The following is a 15,015-nucleotide window of genomic DNA, read 5'->3' as shown; positions in this document are numbered from 1 at the left end:
TTTCTCGGACGGGATTCCAGTGACTGGTGATTTGCCTCAGGGCTCGATATTGGGCACACTGTTATTTGTCGTCCACATCAACGATTTGGATCAGAATGTACAAGGCATGGCGAGTAATTTTGCAATTAACTCTAAAATAGCTGGTGTAGTGGACAATGAAGAAAGTTATCAATAATTCCAAAGTCATCTTGATGAGTGCAGAAAGTGGGCCGAGGAATGGCAAATGGAGTTTAATTCGGATCGGTGCGAGGTGTTACATTTTGGGAAGTCAAATCCAGGTCGGACTTTCAAAGTGAACAGCAGTTTGTTGAGGAGTGGTGTAGAACAAACAGAGGGACCTTGGGGTACAAGTACATGGTTCATTAAACGTGGAGTCACAGGTGGACAGGGTGGTGAAGAAAGATTTTGGCACGCTGCCCTTCATCAGTGAGGGCACGGAGTTTTAAAGGAAGGTATAGTAGTGCAGTGGTTAGCATAACGCTTTACAGCGCCAGCAACACGGGTTCAATTCCGGCCACAACCTGTAAGGAGTTTGTACGTTCTTCCCATGTCTGTGTGGGTTTCCTCCCGGTGCTCCGGTTTCCTCCCACATTTCAAAGACGTCTGCGTTAGGAAGTTGAGGGCATGCTATGTTGACGTCGGAAGCGTGGCGACACTTGCGGGCTGCCCCAGAGCACTACGCAAAAGATGTATTTCACTGTGTGTCGATGTACTTACATGTGGCAAATAAGGATAGCTTATCTAATAAAAGTGGTAGGTCACAGTGAGTTGTACAGAGTGTGGTGGAAGGCACACTTGAAGAATTGTGTTCACTTTTGACTTGCTTGGTATCAGAATGTTGTTATTAAAGTGTAAAGAAGTGCAGAAAGTATTTACAAGGTGTTGCCAGGGCTAGAGGGAAAGTGTTATAGGGAGAGGTTGCACAGTCTGGGACTTTATTCCTTGGAGCGTAGGAGACTGAGGGGTGATTTTATAGAGGTATCTGAATTCATGTGAGGCACAGATAGGGTTAATGAACTCAGACATTTTCCTTAGGTTGGGGACACAAGAACTAGAGGGCACAGGTTTAATGTGTGAAGGGGAATTTGAGGAGAAACACCTTTACCCAGAGGATTGGTATTGGTATTGGTTTATTATTGTCACTTGTACCGACGTACAGTGAAAAACATGTCTTGCATACCGATTGTACAGGTCAATTCACTACACAGTGCAGTTAGATTGAGTTAGTACAGAATGCATTGATGTAGACCTTGACCCCCCAATCTGAAAGAAGCCTTCCACAACTATGGTGGAAGGACGTTTCTCGGACGGGATTCTGGTGACTGGTGATGTGCCTCAGGGCTCGATGCGGGGCACATTGTTATTTGTCGTCGACATCAAAGATTTGGTTCCAAATGTACAAGACATGGCGAATAAGTTTGCAATTAACTCTAAAATAGGTTGTATAGTGGACAATGAAGAAAGTTATCAATAATTCCAAAGTCATCTTGATGAGTGCATAAAGTGGGCCGAGGAATGGCAAATGGAGTTTAATTCGGATCGGTGCGAGGTGTTACATTTTGGGAAGTCAAATCCAGGTCGGACTTTCAAAGTGCACATCAGTTCGTTGAGGAGTGGTGTAGAACAAACAGAGGGACCTTGGTGTACAAGTACATGGTTCATTGAACGTGGAGTCGCAGGTAGACAGGATGGTGAAGAAAGATTTTGGCACGCTGCCCTTCATCATTGAGGGCAATGAGTATAAAAAGCATGCACGGCAATACAGTGGTTAGCGTAACGCTTTACAATGCCAGCAACACGGATTCAATTCCAGCTGTAGTGTGTAAGGAGTTGTTACGGTCTCCCAATGTGTGTGTGGGTTTCCTCCGGGTGCTCTGGCTCCCCCCCCCCCCACCCCCATTCCAAAGACGTACGGGTTAGGAAGTTGATGGCATGCTATGTTGGTGTCGGAAGCGTGGTGACTCTTGCGGGATGCCCCAGAGCACTACGCAAAAGATGCATTTCACTGTGTTTCACTGTACATGTGACTCACAAATATACCTTATCTTATCTAATAAAAGTCGGGAGGTCACGGTGCATTGTACAGAGTGCTAGGTAGGCCGCACTTGGAGAATTGTGTTCAGTTTTGGTTGACTTGGTGTAGAAATGTTGATATTAAACTGGAAGGAGTGCAGAAAGTGTTTCAAGATGTTGCCAGGACTTGAGGGAATGAGTTACAGGGAGAGATTGGTCAGGCTGGGACTTTATTCCTTGGAGCGTAGGAGACGGAGGGGTGATTATAGAGGTGTATGAATTCATGAGGGGCACAGATAAGGTGAATGCACTCAGACATTTTCCTGGGGTTGGGGGCACAAGAACTAGAAGGCACAGGTTAAATGTGAGAGGGAAATTTGAAGGGCAACTTTTTTACCCAGAGGGTGGTAATTATGTGGAATCAGCTACAAGAGGAATTGGTTGTACAGTAACAACCTTTAAAGATCTGTTGGACAGGGCCATAAATTGGGAAGCCTGAAACAGTTATGGGCCAAACGCTGGCAAACGGGCACAGCTTAAATGGAACATCTTGGTTGGCATAGACCTGTTGGGCCAAAGGGCCTATTTCTGTGCTACAAAACTCTCTAACTCTGGGTACAGAGATAAAGAAAACCTTAGACACAAAGGACAATGAAACCTTACTTGCACTGATCTGTTTCTTCCACAGAATATTGGCCTTGGCCTTTTGATAACAGCAAGGGTAAGTATTTCCTCAGTGAATTTCTTCTCCCATTTCTTCCAAAGCCCTGAAGAACACTTGACAAATTGTTAACAACAGACAGCAAATGCAGGAGGTACTCAACAGGCCAGACAAACAGAATTAATGTTTAATTTTGAAGAAATTTTTATCAAAAATCGGGTTAGGCAATGTAAGATGGGCCAAATGGAAACCCCGACAGTGAGAGGAGCAGAATTCCTTCAAGGTGGTGAGCGTGTCTCATTCTCTCTCCCTCCTTTCTTAAACAGTTGGATTACATTTTCGTTTAACCCCCCCCCCCCCCCCCCCCCAGTCCCAATCTGTTAGAATCCTTCCACAACGAAGGTGGATGGTTGTATCTCAGACGGGATTCCGGTGACTAGTGATGTGCCTCAGGGCTCGGTGCTGGGCCCATTTTTATTTGTCACTGAGTATTAAAAGGCAGGCATGGCAGTGCAGCAGTTCGGGTAACGCTTTACAGCACCAAGAACACGGGTTCAATTCCGGCCGCAACCTGTAAGGAGTTCTCGGCATGTCTGTGTGGGTTTCCTCCGGGTGCTCCAGTTTCCTCCCTCATTCCAAAGATGTACGGGTTAGGAGTTTGAGAACATGCTTTGTTGAGCCGAAAGCGTGACGACACTTGCGAGCTGCCCCAGAGCACTGCGCAAAAGATGCATTTCACTGTGTGTCCATGTACTAACATGTGACTAAGAAAGATACCTTATCTAATAAAAGTTCGGAGGTCACAGTGCGTTGTACAGAGTTCTAAGGAGGCCTCACTTGGAAACTTGAGTTCAGTTTTGGTTGCCTTGGTACAGGAAGGTTGTTATTAAACTGTAAAGAGTGCAGAAAGTGTTTACAAGGTGTTGCCAGGACTTGAGGGAATGATTTATGCGGAAAGATAAGACAGACTTGGATTTTATTCCATGTATCGTAGGAGACTTTGTTGATTTTATCGAGGTGTATGAATTCATGAAGGGCATAGATGTAGTGAATGAACTCAGCCTTTTTCCTGGGGATGGGGGACACTGAACTAGAGGGCACATGTTTAATGCGAGAGGGGAAATTTGAGGGGCAACTTATTTACCCAGAGAATGGTAACTCTGTGGAATCAGCTGCCAGAGGAAGTGGTGGAGGCAGGTTCAGTAATCACTCTTAAAAGACAGTTAGACAGGTTCATGGATTGGGAAGGTTGAGACGGTTATGGGCCAACCGCTGGCAAACGGGCCCAGCTTACATGGAGCATATTGGTCGGCATGGACCTGTTGGGCCGAAGGGCTTATTTCTGTGCTACAAAACTCTATGAACCTCTGAGTCTCGGTACAGTGACAAAGAAAACCTTAGACACAAAGGATAAGACAAACCATACTGACCCTGATCTGTTTCTTCCATAGAAAATTGGCCTTGGTCTTATTATAACCGCAACGGTAAGCATTTTTTCAATGAACTTGATCTCCCATTTCTTCCAAACCCCTGAGGGACACTTGTCAAATTGTTAACAACAGACAGCAAATGCAGCAAATTCTCAGCAGGCCAGACCTTCGGAATTAATGTTTCATGTCGAAGAGCTTTTATCTAAAATCAGGTTAGGCAAGGTGAGATGGGCCAAATGCAAACCCCTTCACTTTAAGGTGAAGCGAGCGTGTCTCATTCCCTTTCTCTCCTTTCTTAAACAGTTGGATTACATTTTTGTTTTACCCTCCAATCTGTAAGAAGCCTTCCACAACTATGGTGGAAGGTTGTTTCTCGGACGGGATTCCGGTGAGTGCTAATGTGCCTCAGGGCTCGATGCTGGGCCCATTGTTATTTATGGTCTACATCAAATATTTGGATCAGAATGTACATGGCATTGCCAGTAAGTTTGCAATTGACTCTAAAATAGGTGGTATAGTTGGCAATGTAGAAAGTTATTTATAATTCCAAAGGCATCTCGATGATAGTAGAAAGTGGGTCGAGGAATGGCAAATGGAGTTTTATTCGGATTGGTGTGAGGTCTTTCATTTTGTAAAGTCAAATCCAGGTAGTGCTTTCAAAGTGAACAGCAGTGCGCTGGGGAGTGGTGTAGAAGAAACAGGGAGACCTTTGGGTACAAGTATATAGTTCATTGAACGTGGAGTCACAGGTAGACAGGGTGACGAAGAAGGCTTTTGGCACGCTGGCCTTTGTCAGTGAAGGCGCTGAGTATAAGAGGCAGGCACGGTAATTCAGCTGTTAGTGTAACGCTTTACAGCGCCAGCAACACAGGTTCAATTCCGGCCGCAGTCTGTCAGGAGTCTGTACGTTCTCCAATGTCCGTGTGTGTTTCCTCCGGGTACTCCCGATTCCTCCCACATTCCAAAGACGTATGGGTTTAGGTAGTTCAGAGCATGCTAAGTTGGCGCCGTAAGCGTGGCAACACTTGCGGACTGCCCCCAGAACACTCTACGCAAAAGATGTTTTTCCCTGTGTGTTTCGATGTCCATGTGACTAATAAGGCACCTTATCTTATATAAGTTAGGAGGTCAGTGTGCATTGTACTGAGTGATGGCGGGGCCGCATTTGGAGAATTGTGTTCAGCTTTGGTTGCCTTGGTATTGGAATGTTGTTATTAATCTGGAAATAATGCAGAAAGTGTTTACAAGGTGTTGCCAGGACTTGAGGGAATGAGATACAGGAAAAGGTTGGACAGGCTGGGAATTTATTCCTTGGAGCGTAGGGGCCATAGGGGTGATTTTATAGAGGTGTATTAATTCATGAGGGGAAGAGATAGGGTAAATACACAGACATTTTCCTGGGGTTGGGGACACAAGAACTCGAGGGCACAGGTTTAATGTGAGAGGGGAAATTTGAAGTGAACTTTTTACTCATAGGATGGTAACTATGCGGAAGCAGAAACAACTTCTAAAAATCAGTTGGAAAGGTCCGTGAATTGGAAGGCTGAGGCAGTTATGGGCCAAACGCTGGCAAACGGGCGCAGCTTACTTGGAGCACGTTGGTTGCCATAGACCTGCTGGGCCGAAGGGTCTATTTCGGTGCTACAAAACACTATGACGCTTTGACTCTGTGTACAGGGATAAAGAAAACGTTAGAAACAAAGTACAATGCAAACCTTACTGACACTGATCTGTTTTTTTCCACAGAAAATTGGCCTTGGCCTTATTATAACAGCAAGGGTAAGTATTTCCTCAGTGAATTTGTTCTCCCATTGCTTCCAAATCCCTGAAGAAATCTTGACAAATTGTTAACAAACAGCAAATGCAGGAAATACTCAGCAGGCCAGACAAACGGAATTAATTTTTCATGTCGAAGATCTTTTATCAAAAATCAGGTTAGACAAGGTAAGATGGGCCAAATGGAAACCCCGATAATGAGAGGAGCAGAATTCCTTCAAGGTGGTGAGCGTGTCTCATTCCCTCTCCCTCCTTTATTAAACAGTTGGATTACATTTTCGTTTAACCCCCCAATCTGTTAGAATCCTTCCACAGCTATGGTGGACGGTTGTTTCTCGGAAAGGATTCCGGTGACTGATGATGTTTTTTCAGGGCTCGGTTATGGGCCCATTTTGATTTCTCATTGAGTATAAAAAGACAGGCACGGCAGTGCAGCAGTGAGGGTAACGCGGGTTCAATTCAGGCCACAACCTGTAAGGAGTTTGTACGTTCTCCGCAATTCTGCGTGGGTTTCCTCCGGATGCTCCAGTTTCCTCCTACATTCCAAAGACGTACGGGCTAGGAGGTTGAGAGCATGCTATGTTGGCGCCGGAAGCGTGGCGACACTTGCGGGCTGCCCACAGAGAAATGCGCAAAAGTTGCATTTCACTGTGTGTCCATGTACTAACAAAGATACCTTATCTAATAAAAGTCGAGAGGTCACGGTGCGTTGTACAGAGTTCTTCGGAGGCCTAACTTGGAGAATTGTGTTCAGTTTTGGTTGCCTTGGTACAGGAAGGTTGTTGTTAATCTGTAAAGAGTGCAGAAAGTGTTTACAAGGTGTTGCCAGGACTTGAGGGAATGAGTTGCAGGGAGAGATGGGACAGGCTGGGACTTTATTCCATGGAGCCCAGGAGACTGAGTGGTCATTTTATAGAGGTGTATGAATTCATGAGGGGCACAGATAGGGTGAATGCACTCAGACGTTTTCCTGGAGTTGGGGGCACAAGAACTAAAGGGCACAGGTTTAATATGAGGGGGAAATTTGGCGGGCAACTTTTTACCCAGAGGATGGTAACATTGTGGAATCAGCTGCCAGAGGAGGTACAGTAACAACTTTTAAAAGGCAGTTGGACAGGTACATGGATTAGAACCATGGAAGCATAGAACTCTACAGCACAGAAAACAGACCATTCGACACTTCTAGTCTGTGCCGAAACTTTTTTCTGCGAGTCCCATTGACCTGCACCCAGTCCATAACCCTCCAGAACTCGCCCATCATGTATCCCTCCAATTTATTCTTAAAACTTAAGAGTGAGCCCGCACTTACCACGTCAGATGACAGCTCGTTCCACACTCCCACCACTCTCTGAGTGAAGGTTCCCCCTAACGTTCCCCCTCAACCTTTCCCCTTTCACCCTAAAGCCATGTCCTCTTGTACCTAATCGAGGTGGAAAGAGCCTATTCGTTTTTACTCTGTGTCTATACTCCTCATAATTTTGTAAACCTCTATCAAATCTCCCTTCATTGTTCTGCGCTCCAAGGAATAAAGTCCTAACCTGTTCAATCTTTCCCTGTAACTCAACTCCTGAAGACCCGGCAAAATTCTAGTAAATCTCCTCTGCACTCTCTCAATCTTACTGATATCCTTTCTATAGTTAGGTGACCAGAACTGCACACAATACTCCAAATTTCTCCTCACTAATGTCTGAACAATCTCACCATAACATCCCAATTCCTATACTCAGTACTTTGATTTGAGAATGCCAGGATTCCGAAAGCTTTATTTACAACCGTGTCTACCTGTGACGCCACTTCCAGGGAATTGTGTATTGAACTCCCAGATCCCTTTGTTCCTCTGCATTCCTCAGTGCCCTACCAATTACTGTGTATGTTCTACCTTGAATTTTTGTTCCAAAATGCAACACCTCACACTTATCTGCATTAAATTCCATCTGCCGTTTCCTGGCCCATTTTCCCAGTTGGTCCAGATCCCTCTGCAAGCTTTGAAAGCCTTCCTCGCTGTCTACGACGCCTCCAATCTTAGTGTCATCAGCAAACTTGCTGATCCAATTTACCACATTATCATCTAGATCATTGATAGAGAAATCAAACAACAGTGGACCCTGAAGAACACCACGAGTCACAGGCCTCCAGTCTGAGCAACAATCATCCACTACCACACTTTGTCTTCTCCTACACAGCCAATTTAGAATCGAATTTACAACTTCTCCATAGATACCAAGTGTCTGAACCTTCTAAACTAACCTCCCATGTGGGACCTTGTCAAAGGCCTTACTAAAGTTCAGGTAGACAACATCCACTGCCTTTCCTTCATCTACTTTCTTGGCTTCCTCCTCGAAAAACACTACAAGATTCTTTGAACACGATCAGCCACACACAAAGCCATGCTGACTATCCTTATTCAGCCTTGGCTGTCCATATATTTGTATATACGATCTCTCAGAACACCTTAAAATAATTTACCTACTACCGATGTCAGGCTCACCGGCCCGTAATTACCTGGTTTACTTTTAGAGCCTTTTTGAACCAACGGAACAACATGAGCTACCCTCCAGTCCTCCGACACCGCACCCGTTGTTAAAGGCATTTTAAATCTATCTGCCAGGGCCCCTGCAATTTCTACACTCGTCTCTCTCAAGGTCCAAGGAAATATCTTGTCAGGCCCAGGGGATATTTCCACCTTTACATGCTGTAAGGCAGCAAGCAGCTCCTCCTCTTTAATCTCTATATGTTCCATGACCCTACTGCTTGTTTCCATTCATTCCACATACATTGTGCCTGTTTCCTGAGTAAATACTGATGCAAAAAACTGTTTAAGATCTCCCCCATCTCCTGAGGCTCCACACATAGCTGACCACTCTGATCCTCTAGGGGACCAATTTTTTCCCTTACTATCCTTTTACTCTTGCAGAAACCCTTCGGGTTTACCTTCATATTATCTGCCAAAGCAACCTCATGTCTTCGTTTTGCCTTCCTGATTTCGTTATTTAGTATTTTCTTACATTTTCTGTACTCTTCAAGTACCTCATTTGATCCTAGTTACCTATACCTGCTATACACCTCTCTCTTTTTCTTAACCAGATCGCCAATATCCCTTGAAAACCAAGGTTCCCTATACTTGTTAACTTTGCCTTCAAGCCTGGCAGGAACATGCAAATTCTGCACTCTCAAAATTTCGCCTTTGGAGGTTTCCACTTCTGAAAACATCCTTGCCAGAAAGGATGTTTTCAGAAGTGGAAACATCCTTATCCCAATCCACTCTTCGAGATCCTTTCTGATTTGCAATTGGCCTTCCTCCAATTTAGAACCTCAACTCGGGTACCAGACCTATCCTCATCCATAACTAACTTGAAACTAATGACATTATGTTCATTGGACCCAAAATTTTCACTTACAAATCCTTCTGTCACCTGACCTGTCTGGTTCCCAAATAGGAGATCAAGTATTGCATTCTCTCTCGTTGGTACCTCCAGATATTGATTTTGAAAACTTGCCTGAACACATTTGACAAACTCCCAGCCGTCCAGCCCTTTCACAATGTGGGTATCGTAGTCAATATTTGGAAAGTTATCATCTCCTACTGTTACAACGTTCTATTTCTTACATCGGTCTGCTATCTTTCTGCAGATTTGTTCCTCCAATTCTCTCTGACTGTTTATAATACAACCCTATCAGTGTAGTTACAACTTTCTTGTTCCTCAGCTCCACCCATATGGCCTCTGTAGAGGAGCCCTCCGGTCTGTCCTGTCTACGCACAGCTGTGATATTTTCCCTGACAAGTAATGCCAATCCTCCCCCTTTCATCCCTCCTCCTCTATTATTTCTGAAACAACGGAACCCCGGAACATTAAGCTGCCAGTCCTGCTGCTCCTTCAACCAAGTCTCACTAATAGCATTGTGATTGAGAAAGTTGAGACGGTTATGTGCCAAATGCTGGCAACCGGGCCCAGGTTGCATGGACCATCTTAGTCGGCATGGACCTGTTGGGCCGAAGGGCCTATTTCTGTGCAAACATAACCTCTATGACTCTCTGACTCTGGATACAGGGACAAAAACTTAGACAAAAGACAATACAAACCATACTGACACTGATCTGTTTCTTCCACAGAAAATTGGCCTTGGTCTTATTCTAACAGCTACGGTAACTATTTTTTCAATGAATTTGTTTTCCCATTTCTTCCAAATCCCCGAGAACACTTGACAAATTGTTAACAACAGACATCAAATGCAGGAAGTATTCGGCAGTCCAGACAAGCAGAATTGAAGTTTCATGTCGAAGAGATTTTATCAACAATCGGGTTAGGCAAGGTAAGATGGGCTGAATGGAAACCCCATTAGTGAGAGGAGCAGAATTCCTAAAGGTGAAGTGAGCGTGTCTCATTTCCTCTCCCTCCTTTCTTAAACAGTTGGATTACATTTTTGTTTGACTGCACAATCTGTAAGAAACCTTCAACAACTATGGTGGAAGGATGTTTCTCGGACGGGATTCCGGTGACTGGTGATGTGCCTCAGGGCTCGATGCTGGGCCCATTGTTATTAGTCATCTACATCAACGACTTGGGTCAGAATGTATAAGCCATGGTGAGTCAGTTTGCAATTGACTCTAAAAGAGGTGGTATAGTGGGCAATGAAGAAGGTTACCAACAATTCCAAAGACATCTTGTTGAACACAGAATATGGGCAGAGGAAAGGCAAATGGAGTTTAATTCGGATCCGTGCGAGATGTTACATTTTGGGAAGTCAAATCCAGATCGGACTTCCAAAGTGAAAAGAAGTGCGCTGGGGAGTGGTATAGAACATACAGAGGGACCTTGGGGTACAAGTATATTGTTCATTGAACGTGGAGTCACAGGTAGACAGGGTGGTGAAGAAGACTTTTGGCACGTTGGCCTTCATCAGAGAGGGCACTGAGTATTAAAGGCAGGCACGGTAGTGTAGCGATTAGCGTAACGCTTCACAGCGCCAGCAACACGTTTAAATTCCTGCCGCAGTTTGTAATGATTTTGTACATTATCCCTATGTCTGCGTGGGTTTCCTCCGGGTGCTCCGGATTCCTCCCACATTCCAAAGACGTCTGCGTTAGGAAGTTGGGACCATGTTATGTTGTCGTCGGAAGCATGGTGGAATTTGCAGGCTGCCCCAGAACACTATGCAAAAGATGCATTTCACTGTGTGTCGGTGCACTTACATGTGACTAATAAAGATACCTCATCTTATCTAATAAAAGTTGGGAGGCCACGTTGTATTGTGCACAGTGTTGGGGAGGTCGCACTTGGAGAATTGTGTTCTGTTTTGTTTGCCTTGGTATAGGAATGTTGTTATTAAACGGGAAATCGTGCAGAAATTGTTTACAAGGTGGTGACGGGACTTGAGGAATCAAGTTATCAGGAGAGGTTGGACAGGCTGGGACTTTATTCCTTGGAGCATAGGAGACTGAGGGGTGATTTTATCGAGGTGTATGAATTCATGAGGGGCACAGATAGGGTGAGTTCACTCAGACTTTTTCCTGGGGATGGTGACACAAGATCAAGAGGGCACAGTTTTAAAGTGAGAGGGGAAATTTGAGGGGCAACATTTTACCCTGATGATGGTAACTCCGTGGAAACAACTGCCAGAGGAAGTGGTGGAGGCAGGTACAGCAACAACTTTTAAAAGGCAGCAGCACAGGTCCATGGATTGAGAAGGAGGAGCCGGTTATGGGCCAAACTGTTGCAAATGGGCCCAGTTTACGTGGAGCATTTTCATCGGCATGGGCCTGTTCGGCTGAAGGGTCTATTTCTGTGCTACAAAACTCTCTGACTCTCTGACTCTGCTTACAGGGACAAAAGAAACCTTCGTCAAAAATGACAATGCAAACCACACTGACTCTGATCTGTTTCTTCCACAGAAAATTGGCCTTGGCCTTATTATAACCGCAAGCGTAAGTATTTTTTCAACGAATTTGTTCTCCCATTTCTTCCAAACCCCTGAGGAACACTTGACAAATTTTTAAGAGCAGACATCAAATGCAGGAAATAGCAGATCAGACAAACAGAATTAATTTTTCACGTCGAAGAGCTTTTATCAAAATCGGGTTAGGCAAAGTAAAATGGACCAATTGGAAACCCCATCAGTGAGAGGAGCAGAAATCCTTCAAGGTGAAGCGAGCCTGTCTCAATCCGTCTCCTTCCTTTCTTAAACAGTTGGATTATATTTTTGGTTTACCCACCCAATCCTTAGGAAGACTTCCACAAATGTCGTGGGAGGATGTTACTCGGACAGGATTCTGGTGATGTGCCTCAGGGCTTGGTGCTGGGCCCATTGTTATTTGTCGTCGACATCAAAGAGTTGGGTCAGAATGTACAAGGCATGGCGAGTAAAAGTTTGCATTTGAGTCTAAAATAGGTGGTAGAGTGGGTAATGGAGAAAGTTATCAGTAATTCCTAATTCACCTTGATGAGCGCAGGAAGTGGACCAAGGAATGGCAAATGGAGTTTAATTCTGATTGGTGCGAGGTGTTACAAGATCACAAGATCAAAAGACAAGGGAGCAGAAGTAGACCATTCGGCCCATCGAGTCTGCTCCAAAGTAAAGGTAAAAAAATAGAAATAAGATATTGGGGGGGCATAAAAAATACACTATTCTAACCCCAATTTCCGGCCTTATCCCCATATCCCTTGATACCCCGACTATTTAGATATCAAGCTACCTCTTCCTTAAACGCCTCCAATGATCTGGCCTCTACTGCTGTACGCGGCAAGGAATTCCACAAATTCACCACTCTCTGGCTAAGGGAATTTCTTCTCATCTCTGTTTTAAACCTGTACCCTCTAATGCTAAGATTGTGCCCTTTGGTCCTGTACTCACCCACCAAGGGAAACAGTTTGACCACATCTACTCTGTACAGTCCTTTCAACATTTTAAATGTCTCTATGAGGTCCCCCATCATTCTTCTGTAGTCCAGAGAGTACAATCCAAGAGCTGACAAACGCTCATTATACGTAAGTATTTTCATTCCGGGTATCATCCTCATAAATCTCCTAAGAACCCTCTCCAACATCAGCACGTCTTTCCTAAGATATGCGGCCCAAAACTGTGCACAGTATTCCAATTGAGGCCTCACTAGTGCCCCGTAGAGTCTCATCAACTCTTCCTTACTTTTATACAATATACCTCTCGAAATGAATGCCAACATAGCATTCGCTTTCATTACCACCGATCTGACCTGGTGGTTAACCTTTAAGGTATCCTGCATGAGTACCCTCAAGTCCCTTTGTACTTCTGTACTTTGAATTTTCTCTCCTTCTAGATAATAATCTGCCCGTTTATTTCTGTTTCTAAAGTGTACAACTGCACATTTCTCAACATTGAATCTCATCTGCCATTTCCTTGCCCATTCTCCTAAACTATCTAGGTCTCTCTGCAAGCTTCCTGTCTCGTCAATACTCTCTACTCCTCCACCTATCTTGGTGTAATCCGCAAACTTAGCCACAAAGCCATTTACTCCATCATCCAAATCGTTAATGTACAAGATAAAAAGAAGCCGTCCCAACACCGACCCCTGCGGAACACCACTAGTAACCGGTAGCCAACCAGAACGAGATCCTTTTATTCCCACCCTTTGCTCCCTGCTAACCAGCCAACGATCCACCCATTCTGTTACCCTACCTGTAATTCCATGACCTCTCATCTTATAAATCAGTCTCTTATGCCGAACCTTGTCGAAGGCCTTTTGAAAGTCTAAATACACAACATCTACCGCCTCTCCCTTATCCACCCTACCTGTGATTTCTTCAAAAAACTCCAATAGGTTGGTCAGTCAGGATCTTCCCTTCACAAAACCTATCTTCTTTGCACCTCTAGGTATTCCATAACCTCATCCTTGAGGATCGATTCCAATAACTTTCCCACCACCGACGTCAGACTAATAGGGCTGTAGTTTCCTTTATGCTGCCTCCCACCTTTCTTATACAACGGAACTACATTTGCGAACCTCCAGTCCTCCGCAACCATGCCGAAGTCTATGGATTCCTGGAAAATTATCACCCCTAATGATCCCCCTCAACCTTTCACCCTAAAGCCATGTCCTCTCGTACTTATCTCTCCTAATCTAGGTAGAATGAGCCTATTCGCTTTTACTCTGTCTATACCCCTCATAATCTTGTAAACCTCCATCAAATCTCCCCCCATTCTTCTGCGCTCCAAGGAATAAAGACCTAACCTGTTCAATCTCTCCCTGTAACTCAACTTCTGAAGATCCGGCAACATTCTAGTAAATCTGCTGTGCACACTTTCAATCTTACTGATATCCTTCCTGTAGTTAGATGACCAGAACTGCACGCAACGCTCCAAATTTGGCCTCACGAATGTCTGATACAATCTCACCACAACATCCCAACTCCTCTAATCAGTACTTTGATTTGTGAATGCCAGGATGCCGGAAGTTCTCTTTACTGTGACGCCACTTTCAGGGAATTATGTATCTGAACTCCCAGATCCCTTTGTTCCTCCGCAATCCTCAGTGCCCTACCATTTGCTGTGTTTGTCCTACCTTGATTTTTCGTTCCGAAATGCAACACCTCACACTTGTCTGCATTAAATTCCATCTGCCGTTTTCTGGCCCATTTTCCCAGTTGGTCCAGATCCCTCTGCAAGCTCTGAAAGCCTTCCTCGCTGTCCACAACGCCTCCAATCTTAGTGTCATCAGCAAACTTGCTGATCCAATTTACCACATTATTCACTAGATGATTGATGTAGACAACAACAATGGCCCCAGCACATATCCCTGAGGCACACCACTAGTCACAGGCCTCCAATCTGAGAAACAATAATCCACGACCACTTTTTGTCTTCTCCCTCACAGCCAATTTCGAGTCGAGTTTACAAATTCTCCATAGGTACCTAGTGTCTGTAACTTCTGAACTAGCCTCCCATGTGGGACCTTGTTAAAGGCCTTTTGGTTGTCATGGACCTGTTGGACCAAAGGGCCTATTTCTGTGCTACAAAACTCCCTGACTCTCTGACTCTGGGTACAGGCATAAAGAAAACCTTAGACACAAAGGACAATGCAAACCTTACTGACACTGATCTGTTTCTTCCACAGAATATTGGCCTTGGCCTTATTTTAACAGCAAGGGTAAGTATTTCCTCAGT

Source organism: Pristis pectinata, chromosome 37, assembly GCF_009764475.1.
Source record: "Pristis pectinata isolate sPriPec2 chromosome 37, sPriPec2.1.pri, whole genome shotgun sequence".
NCBI lineage: Eukaryota > Metazoa > Chordata > Chondrichthyes > Rhinopristiformes > Pristidae > Pristis > Pristis pectinata.
The sequence above is the reverse complement of the archived record's forward strand: the minus strand, read 5'-3'. Positions refer to the sequence as shown.